We start from the raw sequence: 25551 nt of genomic DNA on the forward strand, positions 1-25551 counted from the left end.
ATAGTACATTACATTTTTCCAGGAAACGGCATCTATGTAATGCTAATTTATGTTGACTCTAGGATCTGTTTCAAATACTGTAAATATTTCCAGTAACTGAGGAGATGGGAAGAGACAATCATTGTCACATTTTATTTGTGGCAACTTTACAGGCACTTTTTTCATAGATTTTTATATGGAAGGAAGGTGTTCTTAGATGTGCAGCCTGGCTGGTCCATAGAAGTTATGTCCATGCCGTGGGAACTACGGCCTCCCATGATGTGTACTGACACTGAAGCAAAAAATGGGTGCAATTGTCACACATGACCATCTACACTCAGTTTTCACTTTTTTTCTGGACGGAAGTCCTTGCCATGGAGGAAGTGTGTAATGCTTGAAAAGGCCCCTTACTGAAACAACTTTTAGTCCAGGGGAAAAAAATGTCACTCTCCCTGTTTGCCTCTCCTGCTTCCAAAATGTCGAGATATATTTCTCGACATTTTGGATATATTTATGAATTGACGTAAGGCTGCATCATAGCCAGAAAAATAAAGTCCAACTGTTAATCAGTGCTTCTCATTCCAGATATAGTATTACAGACACATCTCATGTAGATGACTATATGTGATCATAAATTATACAATTGCACATCTAAATTTGAAAGATACAGTTACAGATTAAAAAATGCTGTGTCACTTCAACAGGGAACACTAACGAGCCTTTGAACTGATGTTATGAAACATAATGAAATAAATAATAATTACTTGGTTTTACTACGAATTTAACTCTTAAATCATTTGGTTAATGCAGTACGATAAGGGCTGCAATTGCCTAGTAAATGAGAGTATCAGAGCAGATTAAATGATAACATGATAATAGCAAGATAAACTAAGAGAATACAGGAGAATTCAAAAAGGAAATATGCAGGTGGATGTTTTAAATCTATTGATTATAGTAATTGTTCAATTCTAATTATCATACTAGACCCCCCCCCCCAAGACAGGGAATTCTTGGAATTAATTCACGTTGCTTGACGAATGTCACTCTATTCAGTAAAGTGATAATTTGGATTTTATTGTGAAATCTCTTTGGATCAGGTTGTATTCTTAGGACTGCTATGAAAATTTCATTATATGTATATGTTATGGACCATACAAATGCTATTTTCCATAAATGGATTTCCAGCAGTGGAAGGAAAAAATCATAATAGTTCATAAGGAGCAAAAAGTTACAACATTAAAAATACAATATGAAGAAGAATATTCCTGTTTACCAGCTTCCTAGACACTGTTACTCTGCATTGCCTGATACGGTATTGAAATTACAGTAAAAGTGTACAAAACATTTTGTGTCAGGTCATACAGGTCTTTATGTACCAGAGAGAGAGGGGAACACAGGGTGTTAAATAATATGGAGATAAGAAAGTGTTTTGTGTCAGATCAACAATAAATGACAAGGAAATAAAGCAATGCAAAGTGCTGCCCCTCTGGGTAAGCCATGAGTTGGAAGCGCCCTAACCTTACAAACATGTTTGCTGAAATAAAATGATCACAAAAATCCAGCCCACTTCCTTTCCAAGGAGCACGACCACCATTGCTTCCCCGGCTGCCCCAAATACCCCCCCCCATTTCTCACCTCTCAGACTTTACCCGTCCAAAATCACCTTTCCTTCTCCAAAGGTCAAAGACCGTCATTTTTGATTTCCCTGTTGCTGAAGGACAAGCAGGAGGTAAAATTCGGCTCGGTTGCTGGAGAATTTCGAAGTGAGATGGACTGTCACCTGATTGCTGGTGGTACGGAGGCCTGGATGGCGAGTTGGGGGAGCATGTAGAACCGGTGTCACGGCAGTCTACCTGAAGAGAGAACAGGCGGTGCTGGCATCCAATCTGAGTGCCTGGAAAATGATGTGACTGGCTGGCATCGTTGGGTAGTTCACCCCCAGAGTCGACCACATGGCCGCTGCCAGCTACCACGCTCGGGGGCCATGATTCATGGCCGCTTCCTCCTCTTTGCCACCACTCCGTTTGCCTTGCCCACAGCTTGCGTGGATAATTATTATTGCTATTCGAGTGATGTTAGGGGCATCGAATCAATTAGTCTCCAGCTTTTCCTGCCACCTCATTCCGTACAAATCCCCCTGCGGCCACCTCTCTCTTTTTGACAGGCACTGCTTGGCCACTGGAAGGAGCTGCTTTGAAGAAGGAGCCTGGGCCAAGCCCCCTCCCCACTCCTTCCCCACTCCGCCTCCCCTTCCCTCCCCTGAATGAGAGAGATTTCCTGCCCTCTTTGGACGGGGGATGTTCTGCAGCTTGTAGATAAGCGGCACAGGACTGCCTGCGCTGGACTGATAAGGAAACTCCCCAGTCAGACCCAGCCTAAGCAAAGGGGACTTGGAAGGCAAACAAGAGGAAGCCCAGCGTCGTCTACACGCTGGAATAACATAGACTAGTGATCACTAAAGACTGAATGGCACACACATAATAGAGGGAGTTTCGCAAAGCTCAGAACACTTTCATTAGCTACTTTAAACATGCAGCTTGGATGCAAGAAAAAGGAGGGGGGGCAGGTTCCCTTCCTCCTGCCAGCCTGATTTGGGATTCCTTACGGGCACAGTGCCCATCGGCCTCCTGTCAGGCATCACACTGAACTGGTCAGCAGCCAGCACTTCCTATAGCCATTGGATAGTGTGGAGATCAGGTGGACGATCCTGTGAACCACTGGCTTTGATTCTAAAGGTTGCTTCCAGAGAAAGTGTTTATCCTGTAGTATTCTGCTCCGTTTCCCCCTCCCCTAGGATTCTAGGACTTGGAAGAAATGTGCTACCAGTAAGAAGAACATTACCTCTAACATGTTGCTTTTCAGGGCCATTGGGGTACAATGGGCATTAATTTTGTGAAGAAATGTGACAACCAATAATGTCATTTTTTTTCTTTACACATTGCCATTTTTCAGAGTAAAAAGGGTATATATATTGCTCATCTTGTATAAAGGCGTGTGGGCAGATCACTTGGAAGAATTTTTGGTCACTTGCTGATTGTTGAATATGCTTTTATAAAAACAAATAGTTAAATGAAAGCACACACAGAAAAAGTAACACCTTACTAACATGTTGCTCTTAACGTTGTAGATAATGCAACACTTTAAAAAGAATAAATTGCATTAATTTAAAAAATAATATTCTAAGCTCTACCTGCTTCAAACACCAAATTTTATGTAAAGTCCATATTTCACTGTCTTCTACTTGTAATATTTTCCTATTGCTTGTTATAGCATTTCTTCTTACCACAAAAATCCATTAACAATGGAAATATGGTATAGGTGCACAGTACGTTAGGATTGCTAATGCTACACATTGTCTCTCTGGACGCCTCCCAGAAACCACCTGAAGATTTCAGCAGTTTCTAAAACTTATGTTTGCATCTATGAATGTATGAAGTCATCCTATGTGAGTTTGAGAGTGCGATCAGACAATGACTTATGTTGTGTTTTGGACCACTTTTGGCATGGCTTGTTTCAATCTATTTTCTGGTGACTACAAAATATACAGATTCCCTGTATGGTGTAGTGAATGATGTGATGGACTAGCACTCTGGAGAACAGGGTTCAAATCTCCACTTGGCCATGGAAACTCACGGGGAGTAGAACTGGTAAATACACTTCTTAAATATCTCACTTACTTTGAAAGCCCCATTAAGCTCAGTATAAGTCAGTTCTGACTTAACAGCACAGAACATACACACACACACACATACACAAAATGTACAGACAATCTCAAACCAGCCCAGCCTTTTTCCATGCTTATCTGCCTCTTTTTAGATTAACTGGCAGCAGCTTTTTTTCTGCAGGGGAACCCTCCAATGGGTTCAGTTTCTGACATGTGTTCTCGCTAGTACTGTACTGTACTGAAAGAAAGTGGCGTCAGTGGGGGTTTCATTTCCCTGGTGCAAGCCAATTCAGTGCTGTGCCAGTTCCTAATATTTTTTTTTAAATCCAAACTTTCTCTGTGGAGTGGAAGACAAGAGAGAACATTGGGGCACAGAGGCAGAGACAGGAGAGGGCTAAATACGAGCTTGAGGTACATTGAAGTTTCTTTTCCCATACCCATCCAGTTCCTATGTGTGAACGCAAGGATCGCTCTAAATGCCATACTGCACCATGAAGTGGCCCTGTTGAGCTCTGTGCAGGCAGTCCTCGAGTGCTTATCTACAAGCTGCAGAACATCCAGCCCAGCATAATTTGACATTCTAGTTGCACCCTGATGCACCCTGGCATGATAATTCCTGCTACATAATTTAAGGCCTGAAAATTAATGGCAGAAAATTGGCTAAAAGGCACATATCTGGAATACTAGGATTTTGGACCAAAAATTTGTTTGGTTAGAATATAAATCATAATGCAAGGTGGAATTCAGTAGAGGAAGTAACTGTTATGTCATTGTTCTGAAGGGGTTTATGACAAACATTTGAGAAGCAAACTAGGAATCAGCATGTCTTCTGTTGCTGTTTTCAGCATACACACACCCACACACCCACACACACAAAAAGGGGTGATGGAAATGAATGAGCAGGTGGACTAGCATTCCCACTCCAAACTACTTCTACCAAAATTCCCTCTTCTACATAACTATTAAACATAAAGGAGCCTCACCTTTTTTTAAATGTGGGTACCCCTAATTAAACCACAGAGATGGGAAATGCAAATAGAGGGAAAGGAAAGAGATCCTTGTGAAAAGCAAGACTTGGAAAGGCCACATGCGAATACAAACGTCTGGGGAAAAATCCAAAGCAGGCCCAAGAATCTTTGCTCCTACGCTTTCTGTAATGTTGGGGCTTCTACCGTGAAAGCTTGTTCAAAACAAAAATGGAAGGACTCTCTCGCAGAATGATGATCTCACAGCAGTCTTTGTCATTTTACCAATTCAGGAAGTCCCATGTTCATGCTTAAGAGGAACAATCTCCGCTGGCTCATTTCCCGGTAGTCCTGGCCTGCCACCTCCTGGGGAGGCATCCACAAACCTTTCCAAAACATCAGTCACAATAGAGGCACACACAAGAAATGGCTCATCCTTACTCTTTCAGAGGCCCTTCTTGAAGGTCATATGCTACAGGTACCCATGGATTGGCTGCCTCATAAGAATGTATTTTTTTCCAAGCACGAGTTAGGAACAGAAGCCCCATCATTCTCTTTGCCTGGAAATACTCTTCCTAAATGTGCAACACAATTTTATTTTGCTAATGCTCAGAGGTACTTCTGGTGGTCATTATTATTAATGGCGATGATGATATTGACGACAACGATAACCAGCCTATGTTAACGGAAGTCTCACAGTCCAGGAATGTATAGCTGGATGATAATGTTGATAAGCAACCATTGAACCTGTGGCTGGAATTAGGCCACCTTCAAGCTGAAATGGAGGGATTCCTATGCTTTATCCAACACCAACTTACCTATACTAGATACAATCAGAAAACAATTATGAAGCAAGATGTAAGTGATATATGTAGGGTCACTCATCAGTCCAAAAAAACAGCTCATCATTTCACAGCTGGATGCCCTTAGCTGGCTTCATATATGTTCAGTCATAACTAAATACAGTATAATTTGTCAGCAGTTGGCTAGATCTTTTGGATTACTCATATCCTTTTCTGCATATTATAAATTTCATCTACTGCCAGTTTGGAAAAATGGGACAATCAAGTTATCGTGGATAAAACAGTTGAACTCAATTAGCTGCATTTCTGAATAAGCACCAAAGAAAAACATACCTCATAAAAGTTGGGAGTGTCATCAACGAGCAACCTCAAAAGTACAGAAAGTATAAAAATTGCAGAGTACCAAACATGCAAGAAATTAAATGAGTATGGAAGCAAGGTCAGATTATCCTCTTCATACAAATTTTAGCAACTGGAATTATTTTTTAAAAAATGGCTATCAGTTCAAAACAATTCCCAACACCTAATTTGTTTCCTGAAATTCAAAAAAAAGTGATTTTTTCCCCAAACATGTCATCTCACCTGCAGAATTTTGGCATTTAATTCCTAATTTTTGAGCTTGCCCCTTTGACCCATCCCCAGGCACCAGCAATGCTGAGAAACAGGCAAAAAGGGGGCTCAAAACAGAACTGGCAATCATCATCAAGCAACAGCATGCTCCCTTCTCTCTCTCCTGCTGGTCTCTCAGTAAATATACAGAGCCATTAACAGTATTCTTGATTGGCTTTTGAAAACAGCCATGCAAAGTGCACAACTTGCATTGTGCAGCTTGCGTGCAAGCAACACACTGCCTGTAGTCACAAGCAAGAGCTGCCAGTTTTCCAAAGGGTGATTCCTGTGTAAAAGATTATTATGAGGAATATAAATTTCCTGGAAATCTTAGACACCAGCACCTGTGGAAAATGGGGAGTGTAACATGGGAAGGCCATGGGGCAATGACTATGTGATGAAATTAGCTACTGTTGCTTGGGTGCTGGGAAGCACTTCTGTAGCTTGTTTCACTTTTTCTAAAAGAAAGAACTGAAAATCTCTTCTCTGCCGTTTTTCCATAACTCTAACCTCTGGCATTATTGTGATAATATGATTTCTATGCTTGCTGCTCCAATTGCTGTTTGTTTAAAATATTTTTACCCCACCTTTCTCCTTTAAAAGGACCCAAGGCAGCTTATTGCATTAAAAAGACCATGTTAAAAAGCAAAAGGAGTAAGTAGACAAATATTGAAAAAAGAATTATATAGATGTAATGGAAACAGTAAATGAAATTAATTCTAAAAACACCTTTAACAACAACAAAGCACAACCATCCATTTAAAATCCTCTCTCAGACAGCCAGTCCCTCGAGGAAGCCCTGCTTGAAGAGGAAGGTCTGAGTATATTTGCAGAAAGACACAAAAAATGAAGCCCAACTTTGCTTTCATTCTGCAAAATGGCCAGGACAGGCAGAACGGACACCTGTTAACTGCTCTTACCAAATCCACTCAGACCTAAAAAAACAAAAAACAAATTAGAACACTTGAAAAATTTCTGCTATAAGCATAGGAAAATCTTGTTTTTAGCAACCATATATAGAGCTGTCATTTTAAAAAGTAGGTTTTTGAGCTCTGGCTGGGATTGGTGGAAGAATTTTAAACAAAATTATTTACGGCATAGTTGGATGCAAGTCTGATCCAATATGTATTCTATTCATTTAGAGGCACTTACTCCCATTCCAGATGGGTATGTATAGGACTGCAAACTTAACGGTGCACCTGTACATATCTACTCAGAAGAAAAGCCGTTGAGTTCATTGTGGCTTATGCCTAGGCTTATAATTGTAACAGTACAATCTATTACAAAACCAAAAATGATAGGATACACTCCTTCAGACAGTTGTATTTCACATGCTATTATGTGATGTCTACATTTGTTGGAGGGGAGTTAAATTATAACTACAGTTAAATTATAACTAATTTAAACAACAAATACAGCTACATTGTTTCTGGGATTAGCATGCTACTTCATGTTTTCCTTTTTCAACAAATTTGCCTTGTGAGACATGACATTCCTTTCTCTCTTTTCATGCTTTATGTTCTTACATATGCAGTCCTACATGATTATATGCATATAGTCATGGAATATTAACTCTGAGTTGTATGTCCATTAGATTCTGCAGAAGTTTCAGCCAAAGGTTTGAAAACACAATCTTTTGTTAAAGATTGTTGCTAAGGGCTGGATAAACCCATGTCCTGAAACTGGAGTCATAATCACACAAATGATAAGAACTGAAGTTATATTGCTGTCATTTAAATGTCATCTGTTGTCATTTAAATCGTTTTATAAATTTCCATTCACCTGGTACATGGGGAAAATAGATTCATTTGTCCAACTGATGAATTTTTTTCAACCTTGCCAGTGTGGGCTTTTAAAAATTATCCAGTCCCTGAATCACTTCTAACCACATTGGTTTGGTGTGTGTGAATATTGCTGTCAATTTATTTTCCATCTACAGTACTTGTGTTTTTGATGCCATGGGCGCTGCATGGCCACTTTACTTGGACACACACCCCCAGTGCTAAATGATGTATTGGTATTCTCTCCTCCAAGAGTTTACTGCTATATCATTTCCTTATTGTAACATGCATCCCCACTTGTCCCTTCCCTTGTCAACATGAAGAAACATCCCGCTTAGTGTCCTTAGAGAAACAAAGTGTTCCAAAAACTGAAGAAATGCCAATGGAAACCTTGTGTTATGAGACATTCCAATATTGTTTTCTAAAAACTTTCACACAAATTGAGATACTGCTTTAGTGGTATATCATGTAGGTATTTTTTAACAAAACAAAACAAAGCAATTTTAGAGCAGCATGCTCCTGAAACAGAATGGAAAAAGAGTCGATTTTAGTATGTAGCCTGCAAAACCATTTCAAAGTTCAAGAAATGTATTGAAAAAAGAGACAGCCATGTGAACTCGCCCATGATTTATATATCATGTGACTGACTATACGTACAGTATAAATGAAGTAGGAAATTAAAAGGATTCAATTAGCCTGTGTGATTAAGCCCTGAATTTCAGGTATGTTTCTATCCATGAAACGTGGAGAAGAGGCAGTGTCATTGTGGAAGGGGAAACAATTATAGCATGGAAGGACTGCAGCTCTTCTGACTTAGCCGAGTACAATTGGCCTAGCTGTTCTTTCGCAACAACTGTTGTTGATTCACCACTTGGTGGCTCATTCATAAGAGTACTCTCTGTGAAACAGTGAGAGGTGTTTTAGAACTGATGGTGGTATTCCATTGAATGGAAATGAATGTACACAAACTCTGAGACCCTCTCTGCTCAACTGAAGGAGTCAATAAGCTAGAAGGAAGTCCTTGCACAACTTGACTTACTCCCTGGCAACTGTGTATAGGATTCTAGCCTCAAGTTATTTTGTTAATTTGTTTTATTTTTCTTTTGGATGGTTTAAGTAGGTTTTCCAAACTGATTTTTAGACTATGTAAGCCAGATCTTGGAACTTTATTTTTTTTAAAACAATCATATTAGAATTACTTTTTTAAAAAGTAGGAAGTGAATTGTTGCATGATGCTTTGAAACTACGGTACTTCACACACTCATTTTGAATCATTTTCATTTCTTTAAAGCCCATAAAAATAGAAAACATGGCCAAAATTCCTGAAAAAATCAAAGATTTTTTCTGGACAAAGGGAGTAGATATTACATTATCACCATGTATAGACCTTACCAGCTAATAATGATATTATCTGCTCTTCCCTTAAAAGTAATATTATTATGACTTCAGAACTGCTAAAAGTAATGGGCTACAGCCATCTTTATTACTTTTAACACATTCCTTCCAAACTCAGAGGAAAGCAGGTAAGTACAACACACCACTTTTGTACTCATCGAACACAGAGGCAAACAGAGCTATGCTGCCATGGAGCTGTTTCCACTCCTAAGCACTGCTTGGCCCTCCAGTTGTGTGCTGTGTTTCTCAGGTGGGCCAGAGAAGGATGGAGAATTTTCTTCTGCCTAAGTTAGACATGTAGTTGCTTGGCTCTAAACTGCACATAAAAGAAACAAGATGAAAAAAATTCCAAAATCTACAACCTTTATTAGGACTCAGTAAAATTCCACAAACTTTTTGAGTTCTCCATAACTCTTGTCAGGGTGGAAGGTATAGAAATGGGGAAGGAGCAAAGCATGAAAGTCCACAAATTTAGCCATATATTTGAGATAGGAGGTCTGCATTAAAGTAAATTCCAAGAATGAGATTGCAAACTGACTGAGTCCCTAGTTGCTAAGTGTGCAGACTGCCCGATTATCATAGCAAGGCATACTAGGAGAAGTGTTGGATCTGCTATATCTGAAAACATTTTTACTCCATGCCAGTTGTAATCAGGTGGGTTGCCAGCCTTTATGTTTAAAGTGCAACATGACTCCTTACTGCATCACTTAATCTGTAAGAAAAGGAAGTCTTCTTAAAAGGAGTGACAAAATTATTCTAGACTTGTGGGGTTAGCAGGATTGTGACAGTGCCACTGCTGACCAGTGTGTACTATGCATAGAAGACCTCTGCTGTAATGTGATAGAATCAGTTTTCCTTCACCTCCTGTTCTGTACTGGGAATTGCATGTTAGCATTTAATATACCAAGCATGCTTCCTCATCAGCTCCAAAAATGTATCTCACCAAGGCACTCTTAAGTTTTCCAGTACATGGTGACGCATCAGCTCAGTGCCTTAACAGGGCCTCGATCCAGGGGCTGTGTTGGCCTCGCTGAACTCAGCTTTTTTTCTATGTTCCTGGGATGGCAGGACACAGGCAAACATGTACAGTTGCCATGATTTATTGCATATGCAGGAGGGGAGTGGCCAGTGCCTCTTTGCTCCTGCAAGTATACGGCATGTGTGTGTTCTGGGCCATCAAGTCAGAACCGACTTATAGGGCTTTCAAGGTAAGTGAGAAATTTAAGGAGGGTCTTTGCCTGTTCCACACCTCCAGTGAGGTACCGTGGCTGAGCGAGAATTGGAACCCTGTTCTCCTGAGTCATCATCTGTCACTCTGCCCACTACACTAGACTGGGAATCCCCTACAAGCACAGGCCTTCCAGAACAGGGGGATGGCACAAAGGTGGCATCCTCCACCAAGGATGGCAAAGGACGGATATAAAGCACAAGCATTTCTTCATGTATGAAAAGAGAGACAGAGAGGGAGCTGATGTCCGAGGGAACATGATTTGTACCTGTGAGGTGCACACAGTGTGTGTGTGTGCACACCCTGTACTGATGTTCTCTAGTGGACCTGTTTGTGTTGAGAGAGGCCACATTCCCTGATTTCTTGAACCTGAATGCTGGCAGTCTTCAGAGCCAGACCTGAATTAAGAAGAGCTTAGAAAAATTACTATAGAGAGGACACCTCTTTCTTTCCAGCACTGCCCGTTTTTTCTTTTCTTTTTCCTTTTCCTTTCACTCCTTCGTGGCAGGCCTTGGGGGAGAGCAAATTACTTTTTCCAGAAGTCTGAATAATATGCTTTCCACTTGCTTTCCGTCGCTCTGTCCATTTGGGGTTTTCCCCATGCCCCTTGCCCCCTTTGCTCTCTGCAAATAACAATAGCTTTCCTCGCACACATATACACTTTGCAGGAATAAGCAGCTACAGCATACTCATGGGAAAGCCATAGCTTGCCACCCATGATATTTTGGCATGTCATCTTTGGTGAGACTTGCTTCTTGAGCAAAAAAATATGATGAACATGGTGGTTGCTAAGTTTCTTCCTAAGCTGTGAAATAGGCACAGGAAAAGTTTCCTAGGTACACATTATCACCCAAAATTTACCAAACTTTGTATATCATTGAAGAGCTGATTAGAACAGAAACAGACTGTGCCAGACAAGGAGGTGCATTAGGTGAGAAAGCTCTGGTTTTTGCAAACTTTCAATGAAAAGCCAAATGGAATCTTGGTCAATTCACACATTCCAATTACCTCAACATCTTTTTAAGGTCTCAGTAGGTAACATTCTTACCTAGACAATAATGCTGTAATCCCAAATACCCTGGGAAATAATCCAGAGCATGGAAAAGTTATTTTTTAAAACTGACTCCCAGATTTCCCCAGCCTACCTGTAAAAAAAAAAAACAAAACTCAAGGACAGAAACATTTCAGTGGAACATCTTGCATTTTTCATTTATACAAAACCTACAGAGATATGTGACTTTGCTTTTTTTTAAACCTCAAGTTCGATTTGGTTGCAGAATTCTAGGCTTCTATTTTAAAGAACAGGAACCTAAGGATATAAGGCTGTCTGCAAAAACACCTGGATCTAGATGAAGGCTTGCACTCTCTCTCTCTCTCTCTCTCTCTCTCTCTCTCTCTGTGTGTGTGTGTGTGTGTGTGTGTTGCAAGAGTAATTGTTTTAATGAGGAATACTGATGATGGCTCAGCCTGCAGAGAGGGAGAGGCAGCCTTGAATGGCAGGAAATGTGTTCACTTCCTGCTTCTCCCAGAGCCACTGCTCAGGAAAATATTACTCAGAGCCATTGGGCCACTTCACACAGAGCAATAGAGCTGTTTCGCGCTCATTGCTTCCTGCACTATCCTGGAATTGACTCTCCGGGAGCAAGGATACTGCCAGAGTCTTTGGCAATCATGGAGGCAACAGCCCGGCCTTGACTGATCTCTCCTCTATCTGGCAGTGGAAGAGGAGGAGGGAGAAAACAAGGGAAGGAACAGAAACAGAGGGACGCACATATACGTGCTGATTGAGGTTGTGGGGGATATTGGTCCAGTAGTAATAGTAATAAAATAACAACTTTTATGATCCGTAATAAAAAGCAGCATTTGAATATTCACAAACTGCAAAGTGGTGATTTGAAGAAATAACCTAACGGCAAAATTCTAGCTGCCCATGTATACCAAAACATATCTAGTACCAAAAAAAGCAATGCGTGGTAGTGGGATTAGAGCAGTGGTGTAGGTTGCACAGTTGCCTTCCTTGATGGACTGTGAAGCCTCCACTCATTTTTTGTTGCAACTCAACTGGTGAGAAAAGGGAGCTGCTACAGGGATCTGAGTGGGATTCTCATGGGGAAGTAGAAGAAATGAGGTTATCTCTGGGTCTAAGTTGGGGAGGAGGGGGGCACTTTGCTATCTCAGATCTGCTATATAAGAGCACTTTAAAAGCATTTACATTTTCAAGGCACTGATCTTTAGATGCTAAAGGTGTTTGAAAAACATGGCATTGAGAGTTTGAATGCAAAGAACTGGGCTGTGCTCTGCAGCCAGTTGTTCTGGGGCTTCCATCTAGACAAGCCTAGAACGTGGTTTAGGTGGGCAAGCAAATGTGGACATGTGGCCTTCAGATATACAGGCTAGATCAGAGTAAAAAATCTTTCAAGGTTCTGACTCATACAGTTTGCTACCACTTGAACCAGACAGATGAGGCTTCCAGTGAAGATTCACAGGAGTTGCATAGATGGCTCAGGCTGTAGGAAAGTAAGGCAACAAATGATTCAGCACAGAGAGATCCACCTCTGTGTTGCTTCTTAAAATAATAGTGAGTGTGTCCCCAAAAAGGTCAGCCCCCATTCCTTTCCATTGATATATATTATATACAAGTGGTGCCTCGCAAGACGATTTTAATTCGTTCCGCAAAAATCGTCGTCTTGTGAAAAAATTGTCTTGTGAGGTGCCCTATGTATCGGTCTCAAAAAAAAAGGTCTTGCGAAGCATCGGTCTCAAAAAAAGTCTTGTGAAGCACGGTCATAGGAAAAAAGTCTTGCGAGGCACCATAGTGATCGCAAAAACCAATCGTCTTGCGGGTTTTTCATTCCACGAAGCAATCATCTAGCAAGACACCCCTGTATATATTATTTATAATTTATATATATACAGTAAAGTTTTCAAATACCACAGAGGACATTATAGTTGCAATATCCTGTCATGGACACAATCCACATAATGCACACATTTCTCCATCCACTCTCCCCACCCCTGCTCCTGTGCTAGACCTTGTGCACTGCAGTATCCATGTGATAATCCAGCCTAGTTGAAAAACAGCCTCAGCCGTAGTGGTGTTTCTCACACAATGCAGAACACCTTTTTGCATTTCTTCCCATAAATGGATGCAGAAAGATATCATGAGTTTTCATACATGCTGCACATATACACTCTGGTGGGCACTGCACTGAATGCATGTGTAGACATGCATGCATGCACATACCCTTGTGCAAACACACCAGGGAGACGGCATGGGTTGCCTTGTTCTTTCTGGCTGGGTCCAATGGCAGGAAGCACCTGGCTGGTTTGGCGGAAGCAGCCGGCTCCATCTGCTTCCTGCTCTTCCTGCTCTACTGGGGGGGGACATGGCCGTGGGAGCGGGAGCAGGGAGAAAGAACTGTTGAGGCGCTTTGTCCAAACAGGATATATGCAAAAGTGACCACGCTGCAGGTGGTTGGACGTCCCTGCCTCCACTGCCCCTTGGTTTATTTCTATTTGTTTTGAACGAGAACCTCTGACACAGGAACCTCTTGCTTCATCCAGAGCTCATTGCCTTTAGAGACACACATTTGAGGGATATTTCACTGCTAGTCTTTCTTTTTGAGAATCCGTCAGCCAGTCTCTCACTCACTGTCAATCAATCAGTCAAGGCTTTGATTTATTTTACACTATTTGGACCTTTGCATATAAGGAACCCAAAGATTTTATGTGAAGATGTTTATTTTTTAGCATTAATACAATTATAGCGCAGTATCCTGAGTCTCATAATGTATATTAAGTAGTGCTGCTGTGATGCAGAGAAGAATCCCATGGCAGGGGGGGAGCCCCAAGCATTCCTTTCCCAAGCGGTACGTGTGGATTCCAGAGCCAAAAGGCAGAGCATAAACACTTCCCTTTTAAAAAAAAGAAACGGGGAATCAGGGCTCGGAAAGGTACTTCTGAAATGTAATCTCGTCCCATTACTCTTTACATGTGTTTGAAAAACAGCCTACTTCCATGTCTCATTGGGATGTCGAAAAAGTAACTTCATCATCATCTTCGAACTGCAGAGCTGGAAGGGACCCGATGGATCATCGAGTCCAGCCCCTGTCAAGGAGGCACAGTGGGGGAATCAAACTCCCAACCTCTGGTTCTACAGCAAATACCTAAACCATTGAGCTGTTACATTGCTTGTTGTACTGCTCATTACTTTTCTATTACTTTTTAAGAACTTGGGCGTAGTAGAAAAACGGCATGAAACTTGGGGTGTGTGCCAAATTCCTTCTTAGAATGCTTTGTAATTCCATTTAAAAGTAATGTTTGAACGCAGCTAGAAAATATTCCTTATTTTACCAATAAAATAACTTTGTTTCTACTCTGTACTGTACACTAATTTAGAAATGCAACCATTACACCCCTGAAAAAAATGACTAGATGCCAGTAATTATGACTTGTAACCCCTTACTTCCAAGCTCTAAGAATAAAATAAAATGGTTGTGGGTTTTTTGGGCTCTTTGGCCATGTTCTGAAGGTTGTTCTTCCTGACGTTTCGCCAGTCTCTGTGGCCGGCATCTTCCTCCAGTCCTCTGAAGATGCCGGCCACAGAGACTGGCGAAATGTCAGAAAGAACAACCTTCAGAACATGACCAAAGAGCCCGAAAAACCCACAACAATTAGATCCCAGCCGTGAAAGCCTTTGCGAATACAATAAAATAAAATGTTAGCAATGTGTTTAAAAAGAGGATAGGTGCCTAAAAGACTTCCTTTCCCCTAGAAAGGCTGCTCACAAGACAGAGCAGGAATAGTTTGGACAGTCTGTCCTGAAACTTTAAAAAACTGTTATAAGAATGATGCACTTTGGAGGTGGAGGCTGACGAGTGATGCGGCAGACACTAGATGATAGCCATTTGATGTATTTTTGTACCCACAGTGTACCTAAAGCTGAAATGGATGCAACAGCAAAGGAGGGTTGTACTTCTCCTCAACAAAATACTATGGTTTAACCAATAAGAAAATGTGTTCTGCCATTATCTAATGTGCTTATCTGGATTCTTTGTGGTGTCATAGCAGAGACCTCACATTGTCAATCACAAAGTCTATGGTTCAACATTCAGCTCTGCTATGAACTTATTAGATAGCCTCAGGAAATATTTTATTTCCTTCTCTTTCTTTCGTAGATGGGCATGTGCACACACACACGCATGGACGTGCGCGCGCGCACACACACACACGCATGAACTGTAGGGATAATGACCTGCGATTCAGAGGTACTGTAAGGATTACTGAGATAATGCCAATGAAGTGCTTTCAGCATGCTGAGATAACTGCTTCAGTTCTGAGTAACATGCATTGTTCTGTGAAAGTGAGTGTGTTTTTGTTCTGTATCTACAGTGGAATTTAGAGGAAAGTCAAGTTTCACAGCACCTTACTGACAAGTGAATTTTATTTGGCATGAAGCCTTCTTGGGCTGCAGCCACTTCTTCAGAGGCACAATGTGATTATGTTCTATCCTTAGTCTATCACCGGAGCGCATTTCTGTTGTAAAGAGGTGTGCATTTGAACCACAGTATCGGTTCCTTTCATCGCGCAGCTCTCGTTGCTTTCCCATACATACATCGCACAGAGCACCTGGGACAGAGGCTCAAAGGAAGATGATATCATGAGTGTGGAGGATAGTGTGTGCAAGCTTTGTAGGAGGCACCCGAGGACACGTGTTGGACTTTGCTCCCTTATGAATTATTTCTGCAGATGTCCTTGTGGAAGCCCGTCTCTTACACCGAAAGGAAAATAATGGAGTCTTGTGGCACCACAAAGCCTAGCAATCGTTTTGCAAGGTAATGAGTCTGTGACCCAAGATAACTTGCCTGGGCTGCTGCCTGTGATACGGGCGGGTCTGTCATGGCCTTACCCAACTTGGCTGAAACTCACGGCTGTGCAACATGGGATCTGGACAAATTACAGATACTGAACCGAACAAAGCCATCTGAAACTTGGCATTTTCTCCCCTCTTTAGGGTCTATCACATGGGGGTTGTGAAGTGTTTTCTGGGGGGGGGGTCACGTTATTTTTAATTGCAATTATTTTTATATTTATATTAAATATGCAGTTTTATTTTAATCCTTTCAGCCCACAGATAGATATTTTCAGTCTGATCTGCAACTCCAGGCAGCCTAGAGTTCTCCATTACAGTATTTCTGTATCCTTTTCAGTAGATGTTCGTTTTATGCATGCACATCACTCTTATCCCCTCTAAAAAGAGTAGCTCTCACTCATGTTTCTCTGCTCTTCCACATCCATCTTTGGCAGACTGATATCATCCCTCCAGACCCAAGTGTGAATCTGGACCAAAGAGGCCTGAATGAGGTGAGTGCACAGTGCACACCAGGAATGCTGATGCCCAAGATGGTGGCAGGATTGAAATGTTGCCCCTGTGGCAGCAGTGCCTTTTGCTCCACCTGAGTCTCCCGCTCTTCTGGGTCTGGTGATGGTGATACAGTGGAGGGAGCAGGGACCTGGCCAGGGAGATGCTACCAGGCCCTGCCTGAGACATGGAGGAAGAAGGCAAAGGGGGCCAAAAAGTGAGGGAGGAGAACCAGGGAGGGGGTGAGGCTCACGGCAGGACCTATGGGAGATACAGTATGCTTATTTGGTCTCAAGGGGGAGAGGCTCTTCCCTGAAATGGGAGGAGGTGAAGGGGGAGGAGACATGAAGAGTGAGTTGTTTTCACACTCAAAATACGAATTAAACTCGCAGTCTATTGACATTTTTTACTTCTCAAATTTTATCTGGTAGAGGCAGATTTACAGCCCACCCACTGCATAACTATGTATTATTACGTTCATATAAATATATTAGTTTAATATTATTTTCTGAAAAATTGTTTTATGTCTTTTCCTTGCTCCATTAAAAACTTTTTATGCAAATGTGGCATTGGTCCCTGAAAATAAATGCAAGGTGCTAGGCATTGAAATCTCAAGCAATTAGGCAACAATAGGTGACCGGGGATTAAGGGAGTTCCCTCCTTCTGCCCTCCCTCTATCTTTTAAAAAGCACCTAGCCCAGCAAAAAGTTTTGAAGAATGCAAAAAAGATTGCATATATCTTCTTGTAGATACTGTACATTCTGTGCTGCATAGATTTATTTACTTAAAATATGTTTACACCATCTTTCTCCTTAGAAGGATCCAAGGCGGGTTACATCATTAAAAGAAAATATAAAAGATAACAACAGTGAATATAAAATTATTTAAAAGGATCAAATACCATACAAAAAACATAACCAGGACCAAAACATTCAAAGCACAACCTATTTTAAAAATCCTAGTCAGGGGAAGTTTGCCTGAAGAGAAAGCCAGTGGAGCTACTTTTAACAGAAGGGTTATGTGATCCCTGTGATAAGCAGCCCAAATCGGTAATCTGGCTGCTGCATTTTGGACCCCCTGAAGTTTCCGGACATTTTCCATAGAGAGAATTACGGTAATCTAGCCAGGATGTAACGAAGGCATGTGTCATCATGGCCAGATCACATATCTCTAGGAAGATATGCTGCTAGTGTACTCATTTTAATGGTGAAAGACACGCCTGGCCACCTCCTGAAACCTGGGCATCCAGGTTCAGAGACAAATCCAGGAGCGCCCCCAAGTTGCGTACCTGTGTTTTCAGAGGGGGTGTAACCCTGTCCAACACAGGCACAGCACAGATTTAGTGAATGGTAAGGTATTTATTTACTCCCTTCCAACAATACCTAAATGTAGAACCTTTGTGCGCTAAAATGGCGATGAATCAGAATAGCACTTCTTACACAATCCACAAGAGGGCAATGCTGTCTTTTTATGAGTAGCTTCAGCCTTAATTTCTTTGCAGCTGCCACTGGCAGCTGGAGTTCCCATCGATCTAATACAAAGTGCTTGCAAATCTTATACTGTATCTCATCATCATCATAATAGCCCTGTGGAGTAGGCCAGGGAAAGAATTATTCTCCCAAGTGAATAGAGTTAGCAGGAAAGGCAGAAAGGGATTTAATGGCATTGCTTGCATCTGCTTTTTCAAAAATAATATTTTTCCCCAAAATACTGTATTACACATGATCACATCATGGTAGTATGATCAGGGATTCCTAGCCTGACTCTCCACCTCAAAGATGAAGCAAGGGACATTTTTCAAAATGTGTGTGGGTGGGGGGAGGACTGGATGTTACTTTTTTGGGAGTGTTAGGCTACTATTAAAAGTGCAAGAACAAGTTAAGGAAAATGTCAATTCTGCTGGAATATATTATTATATTATGCATGTGTTGTATCAGTTCCTCTCCCCCTCTCCCGTGGCCAGTTATGATTCATTTCAACTTACATGATACCAATTTTGATTTTGTCTCTGCTTCTTTGACTATGGAAATATCCCAGGCTCCCTGTGGCATATACCCCGTGGCCCCTGCTTGTCCCAACAAACACAGAGCTCACAAAGGTATCTCAACACACCCTATGACATGCTGCCATCTCTTTATCAACTTAATTTTCTTATGAAAGACTAAGGTCCATCCAGTACTGACTTTTTAACAGAAACAGGTTTATTGATTACGCGTGGTTTCAGGTATAATTCTTAAGCACATTCTTAAAGTTCCACACAGCATCAACATTTTACTTTAATCTCTTCTATGTTAATTAACAAGGGACGTGGTGGCGCTGCGGGTTAAACCGCAGAAGCCTCCGTGCTGTAAGGTCAGAAGACCAGCAGTCGTAAGATCGAATCCACATGACAGAGTGAGCTCCCGTCGCTTGTCCCAGCTCCCACCAACCTAGCGGTTCGAAAGCATGCAAATGCAAGTAGATAAATAGGGACCACCTCTGTGGGAAGGTAACGCCGTTCCGTGTCTAAGTCGCACTGGCCATGTGACCACAGAAGATTGTCTTCGGACAAAACGCTGGCTCTATGGCTTGGAAACAGGAATGAGCACCACCCCCTACTGTCGGACACGACTGGACAAAAATTGTCAAGGGGAACCTTTACCTTTAGCTTTATGTTAATTAACACTGGTTACACTTTGACTAATCACTGCCTAATCACTCCTTAAACACTCTCTGCCTCAAAACCCCAAACTATTCTCTTCTCTCTACCACTCTCTGATTCTGACTGAACTTCTCTCTCACGCTCCGCCTCTTCAGCAGCCCCTTTGGCTCCGCCTCACAACCCCATTACCATACAGCTTATGAATAATGCATAATTTATAATGCGTAACTTACTGTGGATGCCACACCTCCCTCTTAACAGAGAGCCTGGTGCCCAACCTTCTCTAAGGCACAGGCTAGTAGTCAGCAAGCTGCCACCCACCAGGTGATATTGGACTGCAACTCCCAAAATTCCTCACCATTGTCGGTGGTGGCCGAGACTAATGAGATTTGCAGTCAAGCAAAATCTGGAGATAATGTACATAGTCCTTCTGTAGGAATATACTGCTTCCCAGGGATACCATTACAACCCTAACATTTTCTCACCTTCAAGGCCAAGGTGACCAAAATGGAAAAAGACAGTGCAGCTAGGCCCCTGTCTTCTGAACCTTGTATAGTTGTGAAGAGGAGGGACGTTTGACTCATAAAGCATCATTCACACGCCCAAGAAGCAGCACGTGCCAAAATCCCTTATTCTTCTATATATACAGTTGTTAAATGTGGCTGCCAAGTCTGTTTCTTAGATGCATTGCCTAGCCTGTAAATCTCTAGTCTTTGCAGAAATGAAAGATCTTTTAAGGTTGAGATTTAGGCATCAAAGAAAAACCTGCTTCTCTATATGCCAGAGAAGTCAGAGACAACCAAAGAGTCTTGAAAATAACTGTGTTGTTCATTTAGTAAAACTACACTGCATTTAAATCATGAATCAGGGGAACCGGGTCATTTCCATTGTCCCTGTTTGTTCCCCTTTCTTCCTGAATAACATGGGAATTTGTGTGATTCATGTCCACAAGTATGTACTTCTAACTAAAGAGGTTAACAATTTTGTAGAGGGGAGGAGGAGTCAAATATCCACCACTTCCAGCATGGAAACTAGAAGTGAGTACATTTGTCTTTTTGGACTCTGAGAAGATCTGCTGAAGAATTCTGGAAGTTGTAGTCGAAAAACACAAATCTGCACATCTCTAATCCGAACTTCTTAGTTCTCTTCCATTTCCAATAATTCCCTCCCCGATCCCTTATTCTATTCTATTCTATTCTATTCTATTCTATTCTATTCTACTTTCACAGTGCTAATCCTCTCCCCTTTTGAGGCTGGAAAGCATAAGTACTTCATCTTTCCCTGGCACTTAGGAGAATCACATTTCCTGAAAACTTTTCTCTCTGATTGCCTAGGGTGCTCACATAGTACAAACCACCCATGCCCTACCAAGTTTTGGAGGCACGGCAGTGATAGAATTCTGAAAAAAATGTTTTAAACCTAAAAAAGAAAAGCCGTGGACAGCAAAAAGTAACTTTTTGAAGCCTCTTCACAACTCCCCCCCCCTTTCACCTGCTACATTGTGCTTTCTATAGTTTTTTGCTCAGAAAGAACAATTAAGGAAGGAACGAATTGATTAGATCAAGTAGCTTTGCTGATTGGATTAAGTAGACTGGTTATGGTTGCTATAAAGGGAAAAGTCTGCCTCTGGAACAAAGAGAACAACATTTAAATCTGGGGTTGAGGAGGAATGGAAAAATCCGGGAAACACATCAGTGGTGGAGGAGGAGGTGAGAAGAAACAAGATAGGGAAAATGTCTGGATGTCAGGGCACTTTCCAATGGCATCTGTGCTTGAAAAGGAATGTAAAGAGGTACAAACGCTCTACCTAGATGAGCTTTTAGTACCTAGGGGTACCCACCATGCTGTAGTGGATAGAGTGATAGACTAGGACTCTGAAGACCAGGGATCAAATCTCCGCTCAGCCAGGGAAACTCACTGGGGGACTGGAACAGAGAAATAATAGTCATGTGTCATCAAGACAATGCCTTTTCAGAGTTTTCTAGGTAGAGAGTACTCAGAAGTGGTTTTCTACATGGGCTGCCTCTTCTCTCTGGAACTGGTAAAACCACTCTATTAGGGTTGCTATAAGTTTTTTCCGGCACAGAACTATATAGAAGAGCCCTTCTACAGAAGTTAGAATGAGAGAGGGAAAAATTTAAAATAATGAAGTCTGTGTCTGACTGTTCCAAAAGTGTATTAAGTAGGATTGCACGGTTTTTGTAGGCATTGCCATTGTGCAAATGGAGAGTATGTTTTCTTCTGGGGGACCACCACCTGCACAACTGCTGTGCCTATAAAAGGGGTACAGTTCTGTAAGTAGCATAAGGGATATATTACTACATTGGCAGGACTTTATGCTCAGTGGAAACTGTAGGAGGTTGTTAGTAGCCTGGGCATTTAAAAGTCAGAGACACTCCTGGGTAGACTTTAAAATGGTCAGATGTAGAAGAGGACGGGGCCTCTGTTAAAACATTTTAAAATCAGTTTCCACAGGTGCAGGGACAGGGTGAGTTCAAAAGGAAACTTTACCATGAAGCAAAGGAGAATTTTGAAACTACGGTATATTTCATATAATTAAACGCATACATATTTAAATAAAGAATGGTTCAGAGTCAAATAGTGTTGCTTACTTAATCCCCTAGCAAAACCAAGGAACCCGAGTGCTTCTATGTCTCCTTTCTACTTCCACAAACTCCCAAATGTAAACCAGACCTAAGCAGAATTAAAAAGGCAGTTGGGAGGGCAGAATTTGAGTTCACTGTTGTGAAACTTAAAGAGGTCTGGTGGCAAATTTCCCCAGTTTTTTATATTAGAAATGCCGCGGAGCTTCATGGAGCCTCTTAAAGCATTTTCTCATTAAAAGCAGTAGCTCTTAGACACATTGGTCACAGACCAATATCTGTGGAGCCCTGTTGTCTTCTGCATCTGGCTATTCTCCCACAGTAAGGAAGGGTTTTGCTCTATGATTCAGTACTTCCTGGTTACCAACTAAGATTCACAAGATTATCTGAAGAATGGAAAGGGCATGTCATGGAAAGAAGAGAGGACAGGAAGAATCAGACAGAGCCTTTAAAAAAGGAAGAACAGGGTATGCAAGGGGAAAAAAAGAAGAGGGAATTAGAAGTGAGACCATCAGTGCATATTGTACCAAGGCTAGACTGTAATCCCAGCAGTCCTAACCAGCATAGCAGCTAGTGAGGAGTACTGGGATTTGGACTCTAATGACATCTGGATGACTACACTTTGATCAGCTCTGCACAGTGGTGCCTTGACTTACGAAATTAGTCTGTATTGGAACGGTGGCCGTAACTTGAAATTTTCGTTAAGTCGAAGCACTATTTCCCATAGGAATGCATTGATTAATCCATTCCGGCTGAAGAAAAAAATATCAAAGAAAGAAAGGAAAGAAAGAAAGAAAGAAAGAAAAAGAAAGAAAGAAAGAAAGAAAGAAAGAAAGAAAGAAAGAAAGAAAGAAAGAAAGAAAGAAAGAAAGAAAGAAAGAAAAAGAAACAGAACAAGTCCCATGCTGGGACTGAAAAAAAACACACAGAGACACAAAACAAACAAATCCAAAAACAAACATTGGAGCAAGTACCACGCTGGGACTGCCAAAAAAAAAATCACCAAAAAACAAAACAACACAGAAACATAACCCCCCCAGCCCAAACTTAACCTCCAAAACCCACCCAGAACAACTTTTTTAAAAGGAAAAAGGAGCACCTTACTTACGAAAATTTTCCAGTTGGGAAGCCTCCCGGGCTTTCCCGCTGCTGTGACCACTGCCCTCCTGGGGTTCTCCGCCGCTGTGACTGCCGCTGCCGGCGGCCGGGAAGCCGGGGAGGCCTCCACCAGTAGCGGTCACGGCGGCGGGGAACCACAGGAGGCTGAGCTCAGCCAGGATGGTCTGGCGGCAGTGGCAGCAACGGTGGAACCGTTTGGGTGAAGAAACAGCCTCTTCACCACCAACAGTTTGAATTTCCTGCTCTTTCCCCCTGCCTTTTTCCGTTCGTAAGTGGAAGCTCTGGCCACAAGTCGAAGCAAAATTTTGAGGCCAGAGCTTTTCATAAATCAAATTTTTCGTAAGTTGGGACATCCGTAAGTCGAGGCCCCACTGTACTATAACAGGAGTAAGATTTGCTAATGCTAACCCTACATGCCCTTTCTTATCTGCCTTTAGTATTTAGCCTGGATTGCAAAATATTGAGAGCGGAAAGCCTTTTTTGGCATGGAAATGAAGTGATGGGCGGAGCTGAACCTGCTTAACTTCTGTAGGCCAGATTTTTGCTAAGGGTGCAGCACACTTAACGAGAGCATACATTCCTGTGCTGCAAGAGCTGAAGGGGGAAATTGTTGCTCCCGATGTTGAACATGGTTCCTGCTTCCACCTCTGCTTAACAGGGCTTGGAATGTAGTATGTAGGCTGTGTGATGGTGCAACAAGAAGGTTTGCAGGCACTGGAGTTAGTCAAATGTGCGATTGCACATGCACAACTTCAAACAGTTTTATAATGGGGATGACCATCATAATACACATTGTGTGGTTTCTTAAAAGGACAAAGAGGGAGAGTTGGAAATTGCCAATTAGCATTTGTTAGCACCTTAAGTCAGCTTCTACTGTTGGAGCTCCATGCAAACCAAGCTATCTGCCTCTGTCCTTCCATACTCCTATGAACTGGCCTGGAATTTTCTCCCACTGTTTAAGTTGTAACCTGAGAGTTGTGGGCCACAGATGTAACTTTTCCAACTTTTCTGCCAATGTTCTAGACAACTTTAATGCATCTTTAAATCTGGGAGCATTCCTTCCTATACAAATAGCCAATATAGTGGGATTTCATCTGGACCAGGAACAGTGTACATATGAGTTTATATGTTGCAAGGATTCCAGAATGAATTTCCTCTGCCTGTTGGCTGCCAGAGTCCCAAAATAGGGTGGGAGTTTCATGCCTGCTCTTTCTAATCACATGAATGATATCACATTGGGTTCAGACCATAACATCCTTTGACACTTAGACAGCATGTTGGGTCTTGGAGAAATTAAATCTTGTGAACCAAGGACTTCAGCACAGTTTGCATCTTAGGACAAGGATCAGCCCATGGGTTGCATCTGGTACCTGCTGTAAGCTTCTCTCTCTCCTTCCTCCCTTCCAGCATGTCTTCTTGAAGCAGTACACTGACACTTAATAAAGGCAAGATTACTATTCCAGTATTGATCTTCAGTACTCATATTTTTCTCCCACTGCAACTTTCAAGGAGAAGATAGCAAGAAATGAAAATGGCAAATGGGTCTGTGCCCACCAATCCTTCGTCTCTGTGACTACATTCTGGCTTTTCCCTTCCTTCTATCAATGGTGGTGATGCAACAGAAACAGAATGGATGGTGCCAGGATGCAGAAAAACACATTGTTGGGTGGTGTCCTCTTAACCCTAATGTGCATTTTAGGCTATACCAATGGAAAATTGCTGCTGGAGTGGCCAAGGACTTCTTCCCTCTCCATCTCTGTTGCCCACTGGTAAACATGGCAGCTCACCGGAGTATTAAGATGAATGTCCAGTTGGTTTAGGGCAGCGATGGCGAACCTATCGCACATGTGGCACAGCTGGCATGCAGAGCCCTCTCTGTGGGCATGTGGGCCATAAGTTGCTGAATCACTACCCCCAGCACCCAAACCTGAGGAGGCGGCTGCAGCTGCAGTGCTAGTGCCCCAACAGGTTGGCAGGCCAGGATCCGGAGTAGCTGGTTCTGGCGGCGGGGGGGCCAGCCGAGCTATAGGCAATGGCGGGGTTGGGCACGACTGGAGGCAGATCCGGAGTGGGGTCTGAAGGCGCCTCTGTGCCTGGGATTCATGCTTCTGCTGCCACTTCCGCTGCCACCACTTGGGCTCATAAAGGTTTGCCATCAATCGTTTGGGACTATGCTATTTTATAGGATTAGTGTTGTTCTGTCATTCAGTACGGATCAGTTGAATAAATGAGGAGAACAATTCAGAATCAGAACTACCCAGAGCAGCAGCCTTAAAATGAATACAGAATGTGCATTATATTCACATCTGTATTCTTGGTTTTCCTGTACAACACTAAATCAGAACCTGAAATGAGACAATCATTAAAAAAAGAAGAAGGTAGAAGGATTTTAGCAGCATGGCT

General features: G+C 42.0%; 2 protein-coding genes across 2 annotated transcripts in view; one reads left to right on the top strand and one right to left on the bottom strand.

Moving 5' to 3' along the window:
• LYL1 (LYL1 basic helix-loop-helix family member) overlaps nt 1–13451 on the bottom strand; it is a 50414-nt gene extending 36963 nt beyond the window's left edge. Inside the window, exon 1 of the mRNA XM_020791584.3 lies at nt 1615–13451. The gene's annotated coding sequence lies outside the window, so the exon portion shown is untranslated. The remainder of the gene's footprint in view (nt 1–1614) is intronic.
• Nucleotides 1–25551, top strand: part of ACP5 (acid phosphatase 5, tartrate resistant) — a 68957-nt gene that overhangs the window by 18760 nt on the left and 24646 nt on the right. The window lies entirely within an intron of this gene.

This window comes from Pogona vitticeps, chromosome 2, assembly GCF_051106095.1.
Source record: "Pogona vitticeps strain Pit_001003342236 chromosome 2, PviZW2.1, whole genome shotgun sequence".
In the NCBI taxonomy this organism is placed as follows: domain Eukaryota; kingdom Metazoa; phylum Chordata; class Lepidosauria; order Squamata; family Agamidae; genus Pogona; species Pogona vitticeps.